At 38.9% G+C, this 24171-nt stretch overlaps 1 protein-coding gene across 9 annotated transcripts in view; it reads right to left on the reverse strand.

Moving 5' to 3' along the window:
- Positions 1-24171, reverse strand: part of MIPOL1 (mirror-image polydactyly 1) — a 404420-nt gene that overhangs the window by 352083 nt on the left and 28166 nt on the right. For 7 of the 9 annotated variants that reach the window (XM_050798634.1, XM_050798627.1, XM_050798629.1 and 4 more), the window contains exon 2: positions 495-632. The exons of 1 other annotated variant lie outside the window; for it this stretch is intronic. The gene's annotated coding sequence lies outside the window, so the exon portion shown is untranslated. Of the gene's footprint in view, positions 1-494; positions 2788-24171 lie in introns of those variants that run through there. One more of the 9 variants, XM_050798628.1, reaches the window with a different exon arrangement.

A 24171-nucleotide genomic window follows, 5' to 3' on the forward strand; every position in this document is an offset into this window, starting at 1 on the left:
AATGGTTTTCTAAAACATTTATAATGGGACAATTAACTGAGAATTTCAACAGGCGAAATTAAATCTTTTTCTCAGAAAAAGGTTCTTTTCTTCACACATATATTTTAGTATATACAGTTCAGGTTAAGCTTTTTAGACATTCATGCTGATTTGGGTAGAGAACCATTTAATTTATTTAACTGAAATATTCTCCAACTATAATTTTAAGCATTTAAGAAAAATACATTTTTACTTTATTTGCCATAAATTTTATACCAAACATTTCAAATTTACTGATTTCAATTTACTGTGTATATATTCATATAGATTACTTTTATAAATTTTACTTATAAAAGAAATTTAAGAATACTACTCTAATTTTAAAAAACATAAAGACCATCACTAACTTGTGGAATTACCGATACTCCTCTCTCTTATTTGTTTTCGTAGTAAACATGATAAAACACTATGCGAGTGTTTTTTTATGCTTTTAAGGAGAATAAAATTAGATTTACCTCACAGATAGAACCCTGCGTTCTTTAAAAAGTCCTCAAATAAAGCTGTAGTAAGCTTCTCCTTTTCCAATTTTCTCTAAATATGTTGATTTGGAGTTGGCAATCTTTTTCTAAGTTTCTCATTTACTTTTGGATTAGCTGAAAATATAGGAAGTTATTAATATCAAAGAAATATGTTCCAGTCAATGAAGCCATTTCCCTACATATTGCCCAAAAAGGTTAATAATAATTGCAGTATTTTAATAAGAGATTCATATACCAAGACATGTAGAAAATACAGTCTTTAATAACCTCTGGAGTATTTTAAAACATGTCTTACAGGCCTTAATGTGCTTAGTAATATACTATTTAAAACCATAATTTTATCCCTCTGCAATATACAGTCACTCTTCCTCATCATTTACCCAGCTAATGAATGCCAGCAATTAGTAAAATGTAATCCCATTGCACAATCATTTTAATGCTTTTAGCACTCAGAAAAGTAAACACCAAATTAATACTGCTCAAGCCATATCAGATCCTAGTTGGAAGCAAGCAATTATAGTTCAGCTCCTCAGGTGTAATTAAATGATTGGAATGATTTAGTTCCATAAATGCAAGTTAATTCATAAGCAAGCAACAAATATACTGGGAGTAATTACAAGAAACATTGACAGTCTAAGCAGGGCAAATTCTTTTATAAGCCTGATGTAGTAAAATGCTGCCCTCTCCTGGGCATTTAAAGGAATAACTCAGAGTCAAACAAAAAAATTCCACAAAACCCAACTTTTAGAAAGCCTCTAGACAAAATAACCAATATATCAATTTGATTCCATGACTTACAACAAAAATCTAAATTAATACCTATATTATGATAATTTATGGACACTGAGATAATTAATGACTCGTCCAATAAAGCTCTGAGTCCCAAACTACATCTATTTTATATAGGCAATTTCTACACTTTTAATGAAATCAAATAATGCTTATGACAGACTGCAAGTGAAACTTCTAGTACCCAACGAGACTGCCAGTCAACACCTCTGTTCTCTCAATGGCAAAGTGTAACTTGACTGTTATGGATAATAACTAAACTATGCTTTTATATGTAGTAAAACATGCATGGAAAATGTAAAACAAAATATTCAATACTGTTGTGACTTTACATAATGATCTAAAACTAATTTTTTAATAAACTTCAATAATCAAAACAAAAACCTGAGTACTCTTATAACTCTCATTATAGGCATATTTCAAAATGTAAAGAGTACCAAGTACTACACAAAAACGCATTCTATTTTTAGGTCATCCCCAATATTTTACCTTCTTAGGCTAAAATTCAGGACAAATGTATTTACATACTAACTACTCAAGTGGTCCATAACTTTTCAGACTAAACTTTCAGAAGCTTATTTATTATACTCTTAAGTTATGTTATAACCAATAAGCCTGTGTAAAAAATATGTATTAGTAGCCTTAAACCCGAACAGTATCATCCCATTGCCTTTCTGTAATTTGCACATGTTCTCTGACAAAATATTGCAATTAACACAATAAATATTTACTTTTTCAAAAAATACAAATGGTCCTTGGCAGAAGATAATGCTTAACACTACACCAATATTTTTGGAGACAGAGAGACCAATAAATTAATGTCCTTTAAATTTGCTTTTAAGTGCATTAAAATAACCACATTCTAAGTCATAACCAGCACAAACTATAAAAATAAAAAAATCAAAATATTAAAAAGTCCTGTCACAAAGTTTAAAATGTACAGCACATTTGCTTTGCCCTTGATGTCACAGTCTTATTTTTCAATTCATATCTTGTACACTGTAAGTTAATTGCTTTTGGAAAGTACTTATTATTCATGTAAAAATTAATGTGCCAATGTGTTTAAATCCTCTTAAATGACCATTCATGCATCTTTCTTCTTTAAGTACCAATGAAATCTGTCAAAAGACATCAATGCAAAATGGTCTTAAAGGAAAGTTCTAATAGAGATTTTTTTTTTCTGCTAACACAAGATTTTCATACTCACCAACTTTACTTAAATTCCATTAATTTTTTAAGCTACTTTTAATAAATTCACCAAGTAAAATTTTTAGGCCTCATAGTCTGTCATTTGTGTTCCAGCTGACATTATGAATATTAATAACAGTGTTATCCTGATTAAATAGGCTTCATATGAAATCCCTGTGAATCCTATAGCTCAGACATCTCATTTTTCCAACTCTTTATGAATTTGGATTCAGACATTAAACTGGAAAAATCTTAAAAACCAGATTTAGTGACATATTTGCATATTCAGCAAAAATTAGATGTTTTAATGATTCAAACAATTAAAACATATCTACATATAATAGGAGAAGATTTCTGTAAACATGCAACATATTTATACTTCTATCTTTTTTAGGACAAAGGATTAAGACTAATAAAATACTATTTTCTGTCCTTACCTTAAAGATTTGATATCAAGAATTTGTCTTCGGTCAAAAATTATATATTCACATTAAAACTAGTGGGATGATTTTACAGTAGACAATCAGATAAATTGGGTTTCTTAATCCAAATGCTAACTTACTACTTTACAGACAAAACATAAAAATTACATTATTACTAATCTACACCAAGTTCAAGAGGCAACGTAAAATCAATTTCCAGCTAAAGTTTGTTTATAAGTTGGATGGAAAAAATTACCTATTTAAAAAAAAAAAACAAACTCTACTATAACCAACAGAAGATATATGAGCAGCTGTTAAATTAAAATATTCTCCATAATGAATTCCTAGCCTCATTCCTCCAAGTTATTTTTAATTCTGAAAAATTTTCAGTATATAAAAAAGGAAATGGCCGGGCGTGGTGGCTCATGCCTGTAGTCCCAGCACTTTGGGAGGCCGAGGCGGACAGATCATTAGGTCAGGAGATCAAGACCATCCTGGCCAACACGGTGAAACCCCATCTCTACAAAAAAAAAAAATGAGCCCGGCTTGGCAGTGTGTGCCTCTAGTCCCAGCTACTCGGGAGGCTGAGGCAGGAGAATTGCTTGAACCCGGGAGATGGAGACTAAAGTGAGCCAATGTTGTACCACTGCACTCCAGCCTGGCAAGACCCTGTCTTACAAAAAAAAAAAAAAAAAAAAAGGAAGTGAGTCTTATTATAAAGAAGAAAATAAAAATAAATAATAATTAAGCAAACTGCATACCCTCTCTCTCTCTAGGTACATAGGAATCTCAATATATCTGATAAAGTTTCCTACATGCACTCATCAAAAAAAGTAGGTTGAAAAAATTTAAACAAACATCCCTACGCTCTCAAATGTGACTTGACTCTCCTATTTACTCAGCATTAAAACACTTCATGAAACAAAATTTGTTCTTTGACCAGTCTGAAATTTCTAATCTGCCTAAAAAATTGTAAGTAATTCTGACATTTACCCTTTAAAATTAAATAATGCCTTTTTGACAGAGAAGCATTTAAAAATGGGATTTCATTCCCCAATGTAACAGTATCCAGGATTTTTAAAAACATTTTAAATAGGAGATGCTCTTCCTACCTTCCTCCACAAAAGCCACACTTTACCAAATGTTTTCAGCTGACTTTGGTTTATGCCACATTTTTCATATTTTCTTAGCTTAATCACAAATTTGTGTAAATTGAATCCAAGTATCAAACTAGAGATCATTTACAATACTTCATTTTATCCAACAGTAATTTCAGAAAAACTCTGAATTTTGTATTTTCTAGCTTGAGAAATGCTGATAATTTCTGCATTAAAACAGTTTCATAAAAAAGAAAGCATGCTATTTCAGAGAGCCAAATATTTTATCACACAACACAATATAAGCACATGTCCTACTATTGGATTTTCATCTTATTATACAAAAGACTCAAACATTTATAGCCCCTGACACATTCTCTCCCTAAAAGAATCTCTTTCACCCAGTGTGCCTACTCCTTACGAAGCTCCAGACAACTCAAGTTCCTCAGAGCTATGAAAAGCAAGAAGAGGTTCAGGAAGAAAGGGTAAGGGATAATAGTGGCCCTGTACCACAGCTCTACAAATTTAAAAGGCATATATTTAAATTATTTGACCCCACAGTTCCATTACTAAAAATATTTACAAAAATATGTAAGATATATTTTTACGTACAAAGATATTCATTGAAGCAGTTTTTATTCATAAGAACAAATACTCATGCTCCAGTCATGCTGGTCTTCTTTCTGTTCTTCGAACACACCAAGCTTATTCTTACCTCAGAGATTTTATCTTGCTATTATACTCTATGCCTAGAATTCTCTCTTCTAGATCTCTAAGCCATTTTTCTCATTATGCAGGCCTTGCTCAAAAGTCATCTCTTACAAAGGTTTTGCCTGGCCATCCCATCTAAAGTAGAAACTCTTTTCTCATCACATTACCTGCACTACTGCCTTCATGAAACTGATTTGTTTAGATTTTATTTCATTGTTTTTTGATATATCTCAGCAACTTACATGGAAACAGGGCCCTTGATTTTCTCCTCCATCTCTGCATCCTTAGAAGAGTCTTTGGCATAAAATATGGACTCAGTAAATATTTGATGAACACACAGGTGGATGGACAGGTGGAGGGACATGACTAGCAGGAAACTAGAACTAACATAAATGTCCATCAATAGAAAATCGGTATAAATAAAATGTGGCTCAACCATATGGAAAACCTATATGGTTTATACCACAAATGCAAGAGATCTATATATACTATGTGTATACTATGAGCCAGACATTATTATAGGAGTTAGATATAAAATGGTGAATAAGACAAATAGATTTCCTATACAAATATATCTTTGGTCAAACAATACAGGCACCAAGTATGGATAAATTAAAAACAGAAAAATTAAACTCACATATATATACATGCTTGAATAGGCACATTATTTTTTTACAGAAGTATACATAAGAAACTATTACCAGTCGTAAGTCTGAAGAAAGGGCCTACGAGTTGGGGTGGGGAGATAGAGAAAATTAGGGAAAGAAACATTTATATTTCATTTTATATTTATATGTATAATTTGATTTTTTAATTGGGTGCATGTATTACTTCTAATTTAATAATTAAATATTTATAATTAATATGGAATTTAATAGGAAACCTTGAAGGACATTACATTACCACTGAGAGGCCCAAAATGAATAGAAAGAAAGTGATCTTCATGACACCCTTGAAACTTTGAAAAAACTATTATTGCCTAATTAATCTTTTATAATTATACTTTGTTATGATTGATTGACTGCTTGCTTGCTGCCGTGTTTGCTTGGATTAACTGGACTAAAAAGTTCAAAATAAACTAATACATATGGCAAGAATTTCTTGAAATAGAGAAATTCAAAATGTAAGAAAGAGTTTCTGAGAACTAAACAAATATTTCTAAAAACCACATTTCTTAGTTCAATTAGGGACTATTTACAATTGTCTCAGAATTCAGGCATCTAAATTCAGGAGTCTAAAGTTTAAAAAATTTATAATGAAAATAAATTGCTTTATATTATTACATTTTATGTCTATCACAGACAGTTCCCCTTTGTTTATGCTTTAGTAGTCAAAAAGTTACCATCAAAAAAGACTCATTACATCCCATCATTGAAGGTCAATGTAATGGTTTCCGCACGCCTCCCCATCCCACCCCCTCACTATCCCCCCGCACCCATAATAGAGACGAGTTCTCATTATCTTGCCCAGGCTGGTCTCAAACTTCTGGACTCAAGAGATCCTCCCACCTCGGCCTCCCAAAGTGCTGGGATTACAGTCATGAGGCACTGAACCTACCTAATTTTATGTGTCAACCTGACTAGGCCGTGGGCTGGCCAGATATTTATAAGCATTATTCTAGGTGTGTCTGTGAGGTTGTTTCTGGATGCGATTAACATCTGAATCAGTGTACTGGGTAAAGTGGACTGCCCTCTCTAATGTAGGTGGACCATTTAATCAATCAAGGTCCTGAATAGAACAAAAAGGCTGACCTCTAGAAAGCAAGAGGGATCTCCTCTTGCCTTACTGCCTTCAGCTGGGACACCAGTCCTTTCCTGCCTTCAGACTATGAAATATTCACTCTTTGGGGGCTCAACCTGGCTAGTCATTAAACTGGAAATATACCATCAGCTCTCCTAGACCTCAGGCCTTCAAACGGGCACTGGAATTGCGCTGCTGGGTCTCCAGGGTCACCAGCTTTCTGACTGCAGATCTTGGGACTTGTTAGCCTCCACAATCACATAAGTCAATTCCTTATAATAAACCTGTGCATGTGTGTATGTGTGTGTGTCACCTACTGGTAGTTTCTCTAAAAACTAACCATAAAAGGACATCAAATTAAGAGGAAATTGATACTTAGTGCTTCAAATATATGGCTTCCACATTTTCAAAATTTGGAGGATAAGACAATATACTATTTTGAATACAGCAGTAGTCTTTAGTGCCAGCTGCAAATGACACTTTGAGAATGAATATGGCACTGCAAAGCCTACTGATAAAAAGCAAAATTTTAAAACTAATATTATTTTCAGAGGGTAATCACATACCAGGATTTTCTAAAATATCCTGAAACGTTTTGCCCTAAGCAAAACTAAACTAAATCACTTAATCTAGCACAGAACAGAATATAAAAACAAAGTCAGATTATAGAATAGTTTCTCCAGGGAACAAATAGCCTGTTTGCTTAAGATCCTTGTGGGTGCCAAGTTCTGACGCAATGATATACTCCTTCATACAAAGGTTTACATTTCCATACAGCCAACTGAAGTTCCTGGCAAATCAAAGGTGAAAACATATTAGAGCAAGCTAAACTGATCTATAATGACAACTGTTATAAGCAGCCACTTGAAATCAAACAAAAGAATAGCTATCAGAAAATGTCTTTCAGAAATAAAGTAAAAATAATCATTTAGGTCTTTAATTCATCATATATTATAATGCTTACTAACAGATTTTTCTCAAATTGAACAAAAGCCATTTAGTGATTTTCCATATCTTCTGTAGTTTTACAATAAATACTGACAAAGAAGACCTTAACAAACAGAGGCATATACAGAAGAATAAATATATTCTACTAACAACTTATACTTTGAGTTTTAAACATGTAATGACAATTTTATAATTGAGCCATAATTGCATACTATACTCCAGCCTGGGCGACAGAGTAAGACATGTCTCAAAGAAACACCAAAAAACACAATATTTTATCTACATAATTTGCTAAAATTATTGTAGCTAATCAATCCCAAAGAACAGTGCTACATGCAACCTACGTACTTCATTTTTAAAAATTTTAATATTAAAGTCAGCTTACAGGTTATAGAACACAATTACTAGAAGTGAAGATTTTAAAGATAGTAAAATAAATTAGACTTATAGTTCCAATTTCTTGTTCATTACCAAGTATGTCACAGCCTCCTCCATTCATTTTTCTAAGAAACTACAAAAGCTCATTTAATTTCTTGAGTAATTCTTAATAAATGTTTTCATTAATGAAAAGCAAGTAGTAGGAATATGATACCAAAACAGATGTTCCATAACATGGGATAAAAATGCATTGTGAAAAGAAAAAACACAAGAAGCTGAACTATATATACAAATTTCCTTGAAGAAACAATTAGTTTTATTCTTCCTGCAATTTCAAATTATAATTTCAGCTATAAATTATATGTAAGTGTTATACTCTTTTTTTAAACCACATTATAATTTCTTAGGATCCAGAAATACATGTTCAACTACAAATTTGTTTCCAAACATACATTTTTAAAAAGCTATCTCAAAATGACAAACCAACTAAGCTAAAAATATTAGCGATAAAATTAATACTAATACAGTTGCAGAGTGTTTCTGTCCAAGTATTAAGTAAATTAAGCAGGCCAGGCGTGGTGGCTCATGCCTGTAATCCCAGCACTTTGGGAGGCTGAGGCGGGCAGATCATGAGGTCAGGAGATCGAGACCATCCTGGCTAACAAGGTGAAACCCCGTCTCTACTAAAAATATAAAAAATTAGCTGGGCGTGGTGGTGGGTGCCTGTAGTCCCAGCTGCTCATGAGGCAGGAGAACGGCGTGAACCCAGGAGGCGAAGTTTGCAGTGAGCTGAGCGCCACTGCACTCCAGCCTGGGCGACAGAGCCAGACTCTGTCTCAAAAAAAAAAAAAAAAAAAATTAAGCAATGTATGCTACTTTTAAAAGACTTTCCAAAAGACACAGATGACTTTTCATTTTTCATTTTAAAAAAATACGAATATTACTTTTTTTTTTTGAGACTGGGTCTCATTCTGTTGCCCAGGCTGCAGAGCAGTGATGTGATCTTGGCTCACTGCAACCTCCAGCTCCCACACTCAAGCAATCCTCCTGCCTTGGCCTCCCGAGTAGCTGGACCACTGGTACAAGTCACCACACCCATCTATTTTTTTTTTTTTTTTTTTGGTAGAGGTGGGGTTTCGTCGTGTTGCCCAGACTGGTCTTGAACTCCTAGGCTCAAGCGATCACCAGTCTCTGCCTCCCAAAGTGTTGGGATTACAGGTGTGAGCCACTGCACGCAGCCCAGAATAGCACTTCTTTCAAGAAGGTTTCATTTCTATGATGCGGTGATTTATATAACATGATCATGATTACTACTTGCAAAACGGCTGTATGAGTAACCTGGCATTTTATATTATTAATTCTTTAAGAAAAATCTTTTCTTAAATTCAAATAAAATAAAGGGAAACCAAAACTGAATATTTATCCTGTCACAAGTATTAAAACTATTACAAAAAGACAAACATTATATGCCTCCTATTATCCTGGGGTGAGAATGGGAGATGGGGGAAAAACAGCAGGATTCACAGGACAGGTAGAATATGGGATATATATGAAACAAGATTAACCAACACAAATCATGAAGGATAATTGTCAAACCTGGGTAATACATACATAGGCATTTGTGATTCTGTTTCTCTACTTCTGTGTATGTTTGCAATCGTTTATAACAAACAGTTAAAACATATATTGCAAAATAAAAGAGAACATACAGCATTTACTTTCTTGCAGAATTCACTGAATAATTATTTCACAGAAGGGAGAAGATAGTGTTTGCCTGTAAGTCTCAGCTGCTTAGGAGACCAAGGAAGGAGGATCACTTGAGTCCAAGAGTTCAAGGTTACAACGAGCTATGATCGCGCTATTGTACTCCAGCCTGGGTGACAGACTGAGACCCTGTCTCTAAGAGAAGAAAAAAATTTCAAAATTTCAAAGACAAAAGCAAGCTCAAAAGGAAGAAAGCGAAATGTTCACATACCAAAACAAACCATAACAGGCAGTGAGTAGGACTTAACCAAGCAGTCCACAAGAATAGAGACCAAACTGGCTCAAGGGTTAGAGTTCAACCACACAGATTCTCTCCTTCCTTAAATAGCAATCACATATCTCTGAGCACCTGCACAGTGTCTTAACCAGACACAAACCACCCACCAAGTTGGGTGCAAAAGTTAACTACTTAAGATCAAAACTTCAAGGTGGCACGATCACTTAAGGCCAGAAGTTCAAGACCAGCCTGAGCAACACAAGACCCGGCCTCCACAAACAACAATAAAACTTTTTAAAACAAAGTCAAAGTGCAGAGATGTTAGTAAAATAGTAGACTAGAAAAATGTATGCTCTTGTTATCCCAAAGAGAATTTTTTAAAAAATCAAAGCAGAAACTGTCTGAACCAACTTTGCTGGAGCTATAGAAAACAAAGGTTTACAGCAACCAAAAAAATGCCAAATCAAGAAAAAGACATCTTCAAAATGGTAGCACAGTATTATATGGCTTTATTCACTTGCTCTTCCCCCATCCCCCAACCGCTGCAGTGGGAGTCCTATACTTGAAGCAGTTCCACCCTTTAACTAGAGGGAGCAGAGAAGACCTGACAGACAAATTGTTGTGCATGTCTGTGCAGACCTGTCTAGGAGAGGCTGAAGGACTGACACAAGGCACTCCTCTGTTTCGTCTAGCTCAGAACTCAGGTAAGAAAAGTGGCAGGTACTGCTTGTACAGGCTGCAAAGTGACAACAGGTCCACAGAGACCCAGGCCAAGAAATGACTGGGGGAAACATATGACAGACCATCTATGACTTGAAAGAGAAGCTGGAGCAAGACTTTCTGGGAAATTAACACATGACCACATGACAAGCAGCCAAGTATACTGGGGAATCTAGAAAGCCAACACATGCCCAGGCAAGAGGCATGCCCAGAAAAGACCTGAGATCTTAAACTTTCACCTCAGGCTGATCCCCTGGATCAGATTAAATCTAAGGGGTAAAGGAGTGTCCCAGCACATAAGCAATTTGCAAAGACTGAAAGAGGCCCTGGCATTCCAGGAAAACTCTATAAAAACACCAGCTGAACATAAGCTAAAGGAACAGCTGTCAATGATCACACATAACAAGGAACAGTGGCGCAAATAATTTGGAGGCCAGGTGCGGTAGCTCACTCTGTGATCCGAGCACTTTGGGAGGCCAAGGCAGATGGATCACCTGAGGTCAGAAGTTCAAGACCAGCCTGGCCAACATAGTGAAACCCTGTCTCTACTAAAAATACAAAAAATTAGCCAAGCGTGGTGGGGCATGCCTGTAGTCCCAGCTACTCAGGAAGCTGAGGGAGGAGAATCACTTGAACCCAGGAGACAGAGGCTGCAGTGAGCCAAGACTGCACCAATACACTCCAACCTGGGTGACAGGGGTCTCAAAAATAATAATAATAATAATTTAGAAAAGCCTCAAAAGAAACACACTACTATAGCCTTCAACAGGCAAAAAAAAGTGGCGGCGGGGGGGGCCTTGATTAGACGTTTCTCCAAGGAAGACACACAAATGGCTAATACACACATGAAAAGATGCTCAACATCATGCGCTATTAGGGAAATCTATGTCAAAACCACAATGAGTTATGACTCATACCCAGCAAGATGATTATTATCAAAAAATTGAGGCCAGGCGCGGTGGCTCACGCCTGTAATCCTAACAGTTTGGGAGGCTGAGGTGGGCGGATTGCCTGAGCTCAGGAATTCGAGACGAACCTAAGCAACACGGTGAAACCCCGTCTCTACTAAAATACAAAAATTAGCCAGGAGTGGTGGCATGCGCATGTAATCCCAGCTACTCAGGAGGCTGAGACAGGAAAATCATTTGAACCTGGGAGGCGGAGGGTGCAGTGAGCGACATCGCGCCACTGCACTCTAGCCTGGGTGACAAAGCAAGACTTCATCTCACACACACACACACACAAATTGAAAATACCAAGCATTGGTAAGGTCATGGAGAAATTGGAACCCCTGTGCATTGCTGGTAGGAATGTAAAATGATACAAAACGACAAATACTTTATGATTCCACTTATATGAGGTCCCTAAAATAGGCAGATTGATAGAGATAGAAAGTAGAGGCCGGGCGCAGTGGCTCAAGCCTGTAATCCCAGCACTTTGAGAGGCTGAGACGGGCGGATCACGAGTTCAGGAGATCGAGACCATCCTGGCTAACACGGTGAAGCCCCGTCTCTACTAAAAAATACAAAAAACTAGCTGGGCGAGGTGGCGGGCGCCTGTAGTCCCAGTTACTTGGGAGGCTGAGGCAGGAGAATGGCATGAACCCGGGAGGCGGAGCTTGCAGTGAGCTGAGATCTGGCCACTGCACTCCAGCCTGGGCAACAGAGCGAGACTCCATCGCAAAAAAAAAAAAACAAAAGTTATTGTATTGTAATTTCACTTAAAAATATTAGCAAACCATCATTTAAAATTATTGCATGACTATAAAGTTTGTTATGCCATTATTCTATTACTGAACATGTAGTTTTATCAAATTTTTAACAATTAAAATAATATTATGGCAAATGTCTTTGTCATAAGACATTTGGAGCTTGCAGTGAGCTGAGATCCAGCCACTGTACTCCAGCCTGGATGACAGAGCAAGACTCCACCTCAAAAAAAAAAAAAGCAGAATAGAGGTTATCAGGAGCCAGGGGAGGGGGAATATGGAGATACTGCTTAATGGGTACAGTGTTTCTGCTTGGGATGATGAAAAGTTCTGGAAGTTGCTAACAGTAATGTTTGTACAACATTGTGAATGTACTTAATGCCACTCAACTATTCACTTAAAGTGGTAAAATTTATGTTATGTACTTTTATGATACACATACACACGAACAAGAAAAAATGCTATCTGTGATTAATAAATAGTCCAGTAACAGAGGACTATTATTATTACAATTAGAGTCTAACTATACCACACACTCATACAAAGTCAACAGTAATTCCTTGAAGATGGCCTCAAACCTATGGTTCCTGACCTGTGTGTCAAGGTATTCCCTAACACTGCAGCAAACACAAAGGGATTAAATATTTTAAATTTTCAAGAGAAGCAATGACATCTGTTGAACATTATGTGAACTACTAGTTCAAAAAGGTTCACTGTTGGATCATTAGATCTCACTACATTCTATTCAATGAATTCATATCTTTACAAATCTGGGTTTACAACAGTTACTGGGATAAAAAGCAAGTAGCATGCAAAAATCAGTTTGGAACAAGAGAAAACAATAGCTCAGAAGTAGCATAAAAATATTAAGACACTAAGGGCATCATGAAAAAAAGTTTGGGAACATACGCTTTAAGAATTCAGCTGGCTGGGCACAGTGGCTCACGCCTGTAATCCCAGCACTTTGGGAGGCCGAGGCAGGCAGATCACGAGGTCAGGAGATCGAGACCATCCTGGCTAACACGGTGAAACTCCATCTCTACTAAAAATACAAAAAAAAAAAAAAAATTAGCCAGGCGTGGTGGGGGGCACCTGTTGTCCCAGCTACTCGGGAGGCTGAGGCAGCAGAATGGCGTGAACCTGGGAGGCATAGTTTGCAGTGAGCCAAGATCGTGCCACTGCACTCCAGCCTGGGTGACAGAGCGAGACTATGTCTCAAAAAATAAATAAATAAAAATTTTAAAAAAAGAATTCAGCTAAGGGGACCACAGTAGACCTCTATCAGTACTGCAGGGACGAATAAATGAGTAGTAGCTAGAATGGAAGCGTACTATATTCTAGGTTATGCTAATACTTTAACAAAAGCAACAGTCAATAATTAAATTAAAGGTTGGGGGCTATGTATGGTGCCTCATGCCTGTAATACCAGCACTCTGGGAGGCTGAGTCAGGAGAATTACTTGAGGCCAGGAGTTCAAGACCTGCCTGGGTAACAAAGCCAGACCTCATCTCTACAAAAAATTTAAAAATTAAAAATTAAGGCCAAGCATGGTGGTTCATGCCTGTAATACCAGCACGTTGGGAGGCCGAGGTGGATCACTTGAGCCTAGGAGTTCGAGGCCAGCCTGGGCAACACGGCAAGATCTCACCTGAAAAAAAAAAAAGAAGGGACCGGACAATGTTGAAGACGAAGCCCACAGCAGCAGATTGTTGTCCTCTATTTTCAAGAAAAAAAAATTTATCATGTCCATGCCCTAACTGAACAGGAACAATGATTAACAGCAGAAACAATAACTAACACCACAGACGTCTCAATTGAATAGGCTTACACGATTCTGATTGAAGAATAAAGTTGAGCAAACTTTCTACTCGATGGGTGCCAAAACCATTGCACCCAGATCAGCTGCAGACAACAGCAGAGCTTTCAATGGAAATTTTTTAAAAGTAGGATCAAGATCCTGAAGCATTTCTTTGAAGACTGTAACAGAGATAAACATGGTTTTACAGCAGTATGATCCTGAAGACCAAGTCCAACCAAAGCAATGGCCACCAAAAAGTAAAAGTGGTCCAGTCAAAGCAAAAGTGGACTGGTCAAGAGCAAAGGCCATGGCAACAGTTTTTTAAGATGTTTGAGGCATTTTGATTGACTTTCTAGAAGGCCAAAGAATGACAACATCTGCTTATTATGAAAGTGTTTTGAGAAAGTCAACAAAAGCGTTAGCAGAAAAATGCCTAGGAAAGCTTCACCAGAGAGGCCTCTTTCCCAACAGCAATGTTCCTGCTCATTCCTCTCATCAAATAAGGGCAATTTTGCAAGAGTTCTGATGGGAAATCATAAAGCATTCACCTTATAGTCCTGATTTGGCTCCTTCTGACTTCTTTTTGTTTCCTAATCTTAAAAAATATGTAAAAGGCATTCATTTTTTATCAGCTAATGATCTAAAAATGACTGCACTGACATGGTTAAATTCCTAGGACCCTCAGTTCTTTAGGGATGGACTAAATGGCTGGTATTATCATCAACAAAAGTGTCCTGAACTTGATGACACTTATGTTGAGAAATAAAGTTTATATTTTTTATCTTTTAATTCCATTTTTCCAAAAACTTTTTGAAGCCCCCACATATAGACTAAACTTTTTGAAAAAGTTAAAAGCTTTTTGAAAAAATATGGAAGTTAAATACAGCCAACTGACTACTTCTTGGGACCAATTTATATTTAAATTGCACTCAGGCCACAAGTACCTGATGTTAACATTTGTAGTGGCTGTATTAACACTGGCCCCAGCAATCAAAGAATGACTGGAAATTTTAGGGAGTACTGAATTACTGAATCAAGCCCAAATGGTGTTGAGTGGCATTTCATGATGAAATACATGTGTTACCCCAAATAGTGACACTAGAGGGTGCTGTCTTCCAGAAGACTGGTCAAGACTGGCATCAATTTGGAAAGATGAAGCTATACATGCATGGAGTGGATGCCTCACTAAGCTGATGAAACAGTATACACCTCAGCTACAATGGAGAAGACTTACATAATCACTTAGGAAGGACTACTGAATAATTTAATCACTGTAGAATCTGGCAATCTTAGACTGGCCAGATTTTAATCTTTCTGCCTTGGCAGTGTGATATAGCAATGGGATTGCAGGTTCATTAAAAGAAGTAAATGAAAATCAAATTTGCTTGATCTCCAGAATTAGAAAATATGTTGGCAGGCTGATTTAAAGGCCCCAACTGACATGATACGTGTGAAAAACTGAGAAAAAAAGTGAATTTGGTCTTAGAAAGATGATACATGCAAGTAAATGCCTCCATCAATACTATAAAAAGGTACAAGTATTGCTGAAAGAGAAGAAAAAATAATAGTCAAAATGGTAAGAGGATATTAAAAGGTACAAGTATGTGTTGACAGAATAGGAAAAAGAATAGTTAGAATGGTAAGAGGACATTAGAAGACTTGTGAAGAGATATAGTTGCAATTTCCATTTTCCCATTGGATGGCTCAAGTCCTGGTGATCACAGGAATACTAGTATGTTTCTCCTTTTATATAAAATATTGGGAAAAAAAATGTGAGACAAATTATAAAAAGATGACTGAACATGTGTAGCAAGATACTAATAACGGACAGAGAGTAGACTGTGAAGAAAAGAGTTAAGTTGATCTAGACCTTAACCAAAACTCCTTATAAACCCTGATATATGAAATGTATTAGCTGAGTGATAATTCTTTAATTAGTAACTTCTTTTAACTTTTATTTTCTAAGTATTACTTGTATTCACAGTGTATATTTATATCATTGTGTACTATAAAACAGTATATATTAGGTAAACTGTAGAAGTCAAGTATGATTTATATGCCAAACAATAATAAAATATTTTTTATTTTTAATTTAATATTTTTTAGAGACAGTGTTTGGCTCTGTCACCCAGGCTGGAGTGCAGTGGTGTGGTCATAGCTCACTGCAGCCTCAAATTCCTGGGCTCAAGTGATCCTCCCACCTCAGCCTCCTGAGTAGCTAAGACTACAGGCACATATCACCATATCTGGCTACTTTTGTAAAATTTTTTGTAGAGATACAATCTCCCTATGTTGCCCAGGCTGTTCTTTAACTCCTGGCCTCAAATGAGGCTCCCACCTCAGCCTCCTGAAGTGCTAGGATAACAGGTGTGAGCTGCTGCTCCCGGTCTCTAGGGCTTTTATTCAGTTTTCTCATCCACACCTCTTTGATAGCAATTTTTTTAGTGATTAACCTTTACTGATTGTTCCAAAACATTCATCTTATTTTTAATAGAGAGAATGCTTTTTATAATGAGTTTCCATTAGCTTATTTTAATATATTAAATTACATAATTATGATCACAGATACAATTAGTATAAACAGGTTTGAGAACAAACACACCTGACACTACTTTTTAAGTATAGAGATCAACTGGCAAAAGCAGAAGTATCTACAAGACACTCATCTACTAGCCTTAGTATCAAGCACACTATAGAAATCAGTCAGTATGTTAATACCAGTGGGAATGGAGAACTTCCATTATTTTGGCAAATCATTGAGTGGAAGCCATTTATAATAATTTCAACTGTATATTGAAAATATTAGCTGGGCACGGTGGCTCATGCCTGTAATCCCAGCACTCTGAGAGGCCAAAGCAGGAGTCTTGCTTGAGGCCAGGAGTTTGAGACCAGCCTGGGAAACTCAGGGAGAACCCATATCCACGAAAAATAAAAACATTAGCTGGGCATGGTGGTGAGTGCCTGTAGTCCTAATAACTCCAGAGGCTAAGGTGGGAGGATCGCTTGAGCCCAGGAGTTTGAGGCTGCAGTGGGTTATGACCACACCACTGCACTCCAGCCTGTGTGAGAGCGAGACCCTGTCTCAATAATAGTAATAATAATAATAAAATCTTTTACATTTTCTTGGTCATTAGAGTACTGACTGAAAGTATAAGGACAGACCAATAAAAACTCACCATCTCCACCAATCAACTGTATACATTCTCCACACATAACAGGAAAATAACATATAGACAGATAGATAGATAGAGATATATGGAATAAAATTATATTTTGCCTCTAGTTACATAATGAATAGGAAGAGTATTGAACTGTATTATATATTGGTTTACTTAAGTTTAATATTATTATCTCATCAGCTGCATTCCCTTGTTTGCCATGCAGTAGCACAATATCATTAGTATCCAGCGCCATCTACTGGAGAAATAGACTCACTTTGCAAAGCTTATGTGTCAGTCCTTTTTATTAATTTTGCAGTAAACCTAACAAAACTTTTAGAAAACCCAGCTTTTCATCTATAACATACAATTACCCACATTTTTCCGGGGGGGGGGGGGGGGGGGGGGGGGGGGGGGGGGGGGGGGGGGGGGGGGGGGGGGGGGGGGGGGGGGGGGGGGGGGGGGGGGGGGGGGGGGGGGGGGGGGGGGGGGGGGGGGGGGGGGGGGGGGGGGGGGGGGGGGGGGGGGGGGGGGGGGGGGGGGGGGGGGGGGGGGGGGGGGGGGGGGGGGGGGGGGGGGGGGGGGGGGGGGGGGGGGGGGGGGGGGGGGGGGGGGGGGGGGGGGGGGGGGGGGGGGGGGGGGGGGGGGGGGGGGGGGGGGGGGGGGGGGGGGGGGGGGGGGGGGGGGGGGGGGGGGGGGGGGGGGGGGGGGGGGGGGGGGGGGGGGGGGGGGGGGGGGGGGGGGGGGGGGGGGGGGGGGGGGGGGGGGGGGGGGGGGGGGGGGGGGGGGGGGGGGGGGGGGGGGGGGGGGGGGGGGGGGGGGGGGGGGGGGGGGGGGGGGGGGGGGGGGGGGGGGGGGGGGGGGGGGGGGGGGGGGGGGGGGGGGGACCCCCCCCCCCCCCCCACCCCCCCCCATATCAACCCCCTCCCCCACATCCCCCCCCCCCTCCTCCTTAATGAAGATTCCCCACCCCCTCACCCCCCCCCCCCCCCCCCCCTACCCCCCCCCCCCCCCCCCTCCCCCCCCACCAAAAGTTTTCCCACTGATAAGTAATATTAGGGGGGGGGGTGACGGGACTTATGGGGCGGATGTTGTGGTTACTGACTGAAAGTATAGGACAGACCAATAAAAACTCACCATCTCCCACCAATCAACTGTATACATTCTCCACACTTAAACAGGAAAAATAAAATATAGACAGTGAGATAGATTAGCAGATATAGGTGAAGATTCTGACCAAAATTTTTCGTTTGATAAGTAATATTTATGAACACTTGGGATTTCTTCAACATCTTCTAAAATTTTCCCATAGGAAAAAGAAAAGTGGCAGCTCATTTCTCCACGGAAAAGCTTAGTATTCATGCTGTCCCTTTAAGGAAGATGATAAAATATACAAAGTTACTCCACCAGATAGAGATATGGAGCAATACCCTGCAAGCACCACTGTAAAACTCTCTTCAAAGTTCCACTGGTCACAATAACAAACAGCTAGAGACATACACAAAAGCAGCAGCAGGGTTTCTCAACACTTTGTTGACCTTTTCCTATTAATAAATAACATGGTAAAACATTTTTGTATTTCTTAAAAATTTGGTGAAAATTATTAGTACTGTTAGAGTAGATTTAAGATTATCAAAATTCACCTCTTAATAACTATTTTTAAATGCATATTTGTGTATTTTAATTGACAAGTCAAAATTGTACATATTTATGCACAACATGTTGTTTTGAAATATACATTGTGGAATGGCTACATTGAGCTAATTAACATATGCATTATCTCACATGTCTTTTTTGTGGTGAAAACACAAAATCTACTCTCTTAGCAATTTTCAAGAATATAATACATTGTTATTAACTGTAGTCACCATGTTTTACAATAGCTCTCTTGAACTTATTCCTCCTGTCAAACTGAAATTCTGTCTCCTTTGATCAACATCTCCCCAATCACTCCCATCCCCAATCTTTAGCCCCTGATAATCATCATCTTCCTCTCTATTTCTAAATTCAACTTTTTTAGGTTCTACATATAAATGAGACCATGCAGTCTTTTTGTAACATATATATTTTTAATGTAAAAATATTTTAATCCTTAATGTAACTAAACTTTGAGTCAAACCCTATTTTTGAATCATGATATAAAGTATGTAAATTTAATTCAATAAAAGCCCCTAAAATCAATCACTAGCATAAAGAGGTATATAATCAGTAGTGACAGTAACAGATTATTCCTCCTAATAGTTTTATTTCTACATCGCTGCATAAACTCAATATGGAATTTAAGTGTATATCTCTTCATGTTGTTGACTTAATTTAATAATGTTAATTGGTCTGCTACTCTGTAATGTTAATTCATATAGCCAATGGGCTTTTTTGTTTTTGTTTTGTTTTGTTTTATGGTTAATCTTCGTGGCAAGAATGAATAATGGGCTTGGGTGCAGTGGCTCACACCTGTAATCCCAGCACTCTAGGAGGCCGAAGGCAGATAGATAACTTGAATCCAGGAGTTTGAGACCAGCATAAGCAATATGGCAAAACCTTGTCTCTACAAAAAATACTAGCTGGGTGTGGTGGCACACGCCTGTATTCCCAGCTACCTGGGGGCTGAAGTAAGAGATCACTTGAGCCAGGGAGGAGGTTACAGTGAGCTCAGATCACACCACTGCAGTCTAGCCTGGCCAACAGAGTGAGATCCTTCTCAAACACATACACACACAAATTAATCTTTTAATAATATTTATAAATTTAACAATGCACTCATTCATCTCTCTAGTGCCTGTTTTGCACAATACCTAGAAAAGTATATATGTTTAAATAAGCTATACACTGTAAAGATGTTTGATGAAATTGTTGACTTACTTTGGAAACTTTACCATTTTCAATCTGTTAACTTTTCTTTATTGGTCAGGATACTTATTTTACCAAATCAAATTTATTCATTTATTTAGAGACAGGGTCTCACTATGCTGACAAGGCTGGTCTCAAACTCCTGGCCTCAATCAATTCTCCTGCCTTGGCCTCCCGAAGTGCTGGGATTACAGGCATGAGCCACTGTGCCAGGCCACAAATTGTTTCCAGTATTTCTTCTTTTGGGTGCCTTGCAACACTAATTACACACAAAAAATGTGAAGCAAAGTATTTTTGATAAGTTGATTTTTTAATTATTGTTTCAGACCTTTAACTCGACCTGAAGAGAGAGGATAAAGATAATATCAGTGGTTGAAAGAAAGACAATTTGCTTCCTAAAGCAAGAACTACATTTCATAGGTAACCCAATACAAAGTTTTCTGCTATTCTCTGGGTCATGGTGCCATCATGTCATTACCATCATACCAAGACCCTAGCAATGAACTGTTTGTTCTATTTATGGGGACAAGAAACTAAACGGTTTTTAGGTAAGGTAAGGTTGGAGTTTTTGTCCTAAAAATGTTTTAATCAGCAGTCACGAAGGCGTCCAGTTCCCCTTAAGACACTGAACTGCAAAAGGTTGCTAGTTCTCTTCCCCAAAATCCACCTAGAACTACTTTAAAAAAAAAAAAAAAAAAGTCATTGACCTGAGGAATCAACCAGAAACTTCAAGAAATGTGTGTGTCAACTGTCTTGAAATAGGGTTGGGAGCCACCTCAGGTGAAAGGCAGACACTGGTGATGCTGAAAGAATAGGTGAGAGAAAAATGTGTAATGTATATGTTTCTTAAGTTCCAGATGTTGCCTTAGGTCAATCGTCTGTCCCACCAATACAGAAATCCACAGCAACAGCCCAAGCAGCAAGTGCCAAATGGTACTGTCAAGGCAGGGTAAAAATCTTGCTGGACTAATGAAAAGAGATGGGATCTAACCATCATTTCCTCTTCTACTCTATCCCTTTCCAAATCCCCATCCTATTTGGATTATAACCATACAAGTTCCTATTAAATGTGCAGGAAAATCATATTTCCTAGCCTTATTTATATTTTGGTCGCTTGAATTGTAGCCAAAGTAGTGTGGGCAGACGTGATACAAGCCAATTTCAGGACTTACCACTAAAGGCATTCTGTGAGCTCCTTTAGCCCTCTCCCACAACAACCTTGAGAACCTTGTGATGGTGCCATCACAGGATAGAAGGAGCTTTAATCTCTAAGCCAAACTCTGTATGAGTGAAAAACTTGTGTTGTATTAAGCCATTATTTGGGTGTTATAAGTGCAAGATAGTCTCTCCTATCCTGGTACACAACTTAAAGAGATTGCTGGCCCACTTCCCTCAATGCTGACTAAAGGAGTTCCTTGTTGCAATAACAACAAATGTCAACAGTGATTCTGTGGTGCTTGAGACTCAATAACCTCCAGCTCACCCCACTTCCACTTCTGAAAATACACACCCACATACATACATACACACACACACACACACACACATCACACTTCATGTTTTAGACCTTGGATGTGTCTCTGTTCAGCTGCACCACCATTTCCAAACCCCAGATATGAGGAGAGATAGTATACAATGACTCTGTATAGGTTAAATAATTAACTACACTAAAAAAAATTTGAAGTATTGAATACATGAATAGACTATACAGTGTTAATTGATCACCTCTTTGGGGAAATGCACAATTTCATTTGAACAGCAAGCAGTCTCTAAGAAGCAGGAAAAGGCAAGAAACAGATTCTCCCTAAGACATGCTAAAAATCCCCAGCCCTACTGCCATTTTCATTTTAGCCCAATGAAGATTATTTCACATTACTGACCTCCAGAATCATAAGATAATAAATTTGTGTTGTTTTAAGCCACCCAATTAGTGATGATTTTTTACAGCTGTTACAGCAGCAGTAGGAAACTAATACATATGCCTTATGAGTTCCCTAGCTCTCACAGCACCTCATATATTCAGAGACATTTTCAGCTTCTTATAGAACAAACTCAAAAAAGGAGGCATCACAGTCAAGAATTAACTGGACACTGAATTCTCAATAATCAGGAAGCTGCCAAAAATCTTATCTCCAATCTCCCAAGGAGTATTTCTCACACTACCCAGAAAGGAGTCCTAAGCCAGCATGTTAGCTGAAAGGTAAAAGACTTTCCTTTTTTTTTTTTTTTTTTTTTTTTTTGGAAATAGGATCTCACTCCACTGCCCAGGCTGGTGTGCAGTAGTGCAACCACGACTCACTGCAGTCTTGAACTCCCAGGCTCAAGCAATCCTCCCATCTCTGTCTCCTGAGTTACTGGGATTACAGGCATGCACGCACCACCACACCTAGTGATACGGTTTCGCTGTGTCCCCACCCAAATGTCATCTTGAATTGTAGCTCCCATAATTCCCTCATGTGGGAGGGACCCAGTGGGAGATAAATGAATCAATGGGGGTGGTTTCCCCCATACTGTTCTCATGGTAGTGAGTAAGTCTCATGAGATCTGATGGTTCTATAAGGGGGAACCCCTATTGCTTGGCTCTCACTGCCTTCACTTGTCTGCTGCCTTGTGAGACGTGCCTTTCATCTTCCACCATGATTGTGTGGTCTCTCCATCCACGTAGAACTGTGAGTCCACCACATGGAACTGTGAGTCCATTAAACCTCTTTCTTTTGTAAATTGCCCAGTCTTGGGTGTGTCTTTATCAGTAGCATGAAAGCAGACTAATACAGCAAATTACTACCAGCAGAAGTGGGGTGCTGCTGTGGATACCCAAAAATGTGGAATCAACTTTGGAACTGGGTAACAGTCAGGGGTTGGAACAGTTTGCAGGGGTCAGAAGACAGGAAAATGTGGGAAAGTTTAGAGCTTCCTAGAGACTTGTTGAATGGCTTTGCCCAAAATGCTGATAGCAATACGGACAATAAAGTCCAGGCTTAGGTGGGCTCAGATGGAAATGAGAGACTTGTTGGGAACTGGAGTAAAGGTGACTCTTGTTATGTTTTAGCAAGAGGCTGGAGGCATTTTGCCCCTCCCTAGAGATTTGTGGAACTTTGAACTTGAGAGAGATGATTTAGGGTATCTGGCAGAAGAAATTTTTAAGCAGCAAAGCATTCAAAAGGTGACTTGGGTGCCGTTAAAGGCATTCAGTTTTATAAGGGAAGCAGAGCATAAAAGTTCAGAAAAGTTGCTGCCTGACCACACGATAGAAAAGAAAATCCCATTTTCTGAGGAGTAATTCAAGCCGGCTGCATAAATTTGCATAACTAATGAGGAGCCAAATATTAATCCCCAAGACAAAGGGGAAAATGTCTCCAGAGGTCTTCACAGCAGCTGCTCCCATTGCAGACCCGGAGGCCTATGAGGAAAACGTGGGTCAGCCCCAGGGTCCCCGTGCTGTGTGCAGCCTAGGGACTTGGTACCCTGTGTCCCAGTTGGTCCAGCCATGGCTGAAAAGGGCCAACATAGAGCTCGGGCCATGGCTTCAGAGGGTGCAAGCCTCAAGCCTTGGCAGCTTCCACATAATGTTGAGCCTGAAAGTGAATAGAAATAAAGAATTGGGGTTTGGGAACCTCTGCCTAGATTTCAGAGGATGTACGGAAATGCCTGGATGTCCAGGCAGAAGTTTGCTGCAGGGTGGGGGCCCTCATGAAGAACATCTACTAGGGCAGTGCAGATGGGAAATGTGGGGTCAGAGCCCCAACACAAAGTCCCTACTGGGGCACTGCCTTGTGGAGCTATGAGAAAAGGCCACCATCTTCTAGACCCCAGAATGGTAGAAGTACTGACAGCTTGCACCATGTGCCTGGAAAAGTTGCAGACACTCAATGCCAGCCTGTGAAAGCAGCTGTGAGGGAGGCTGTACTCTGCAAGGACACAAGGGCAGAGCTGCCCAAGACCATGGGAACCCACCTCTAGCATCAGCGTGACCTGGATGTGAGACATGGAGTCAAAGGACATCATTTTGGACCCTTAATATTTGACTGCCCCACTGGATTTTGGGCTTGCATGGGGCCTGTAGCTCCTTTGTTTTGGCCAATTTCTCCCATTTGGAACAGCTGTATTTACCCAATGCCTATACCCCATTGCATCTAGAAAATAACTAACTTGCTTTCAATTTTACAGG

Source organism: Macaca thibetana, chromosome 7 (genome assembly GCF_024542745.1).
Source record: "Macaca thibetana thibetana isolate TM-01 chromosome 7, ASM2454274v1, whole genome shotgun sequence".
Classification (NCBI taxonomy): Eukaryota; Metazoa; Chordata; class Mammalia; order Primates; family Cercopithecidae; genus Macaca; species Macaca thibetana.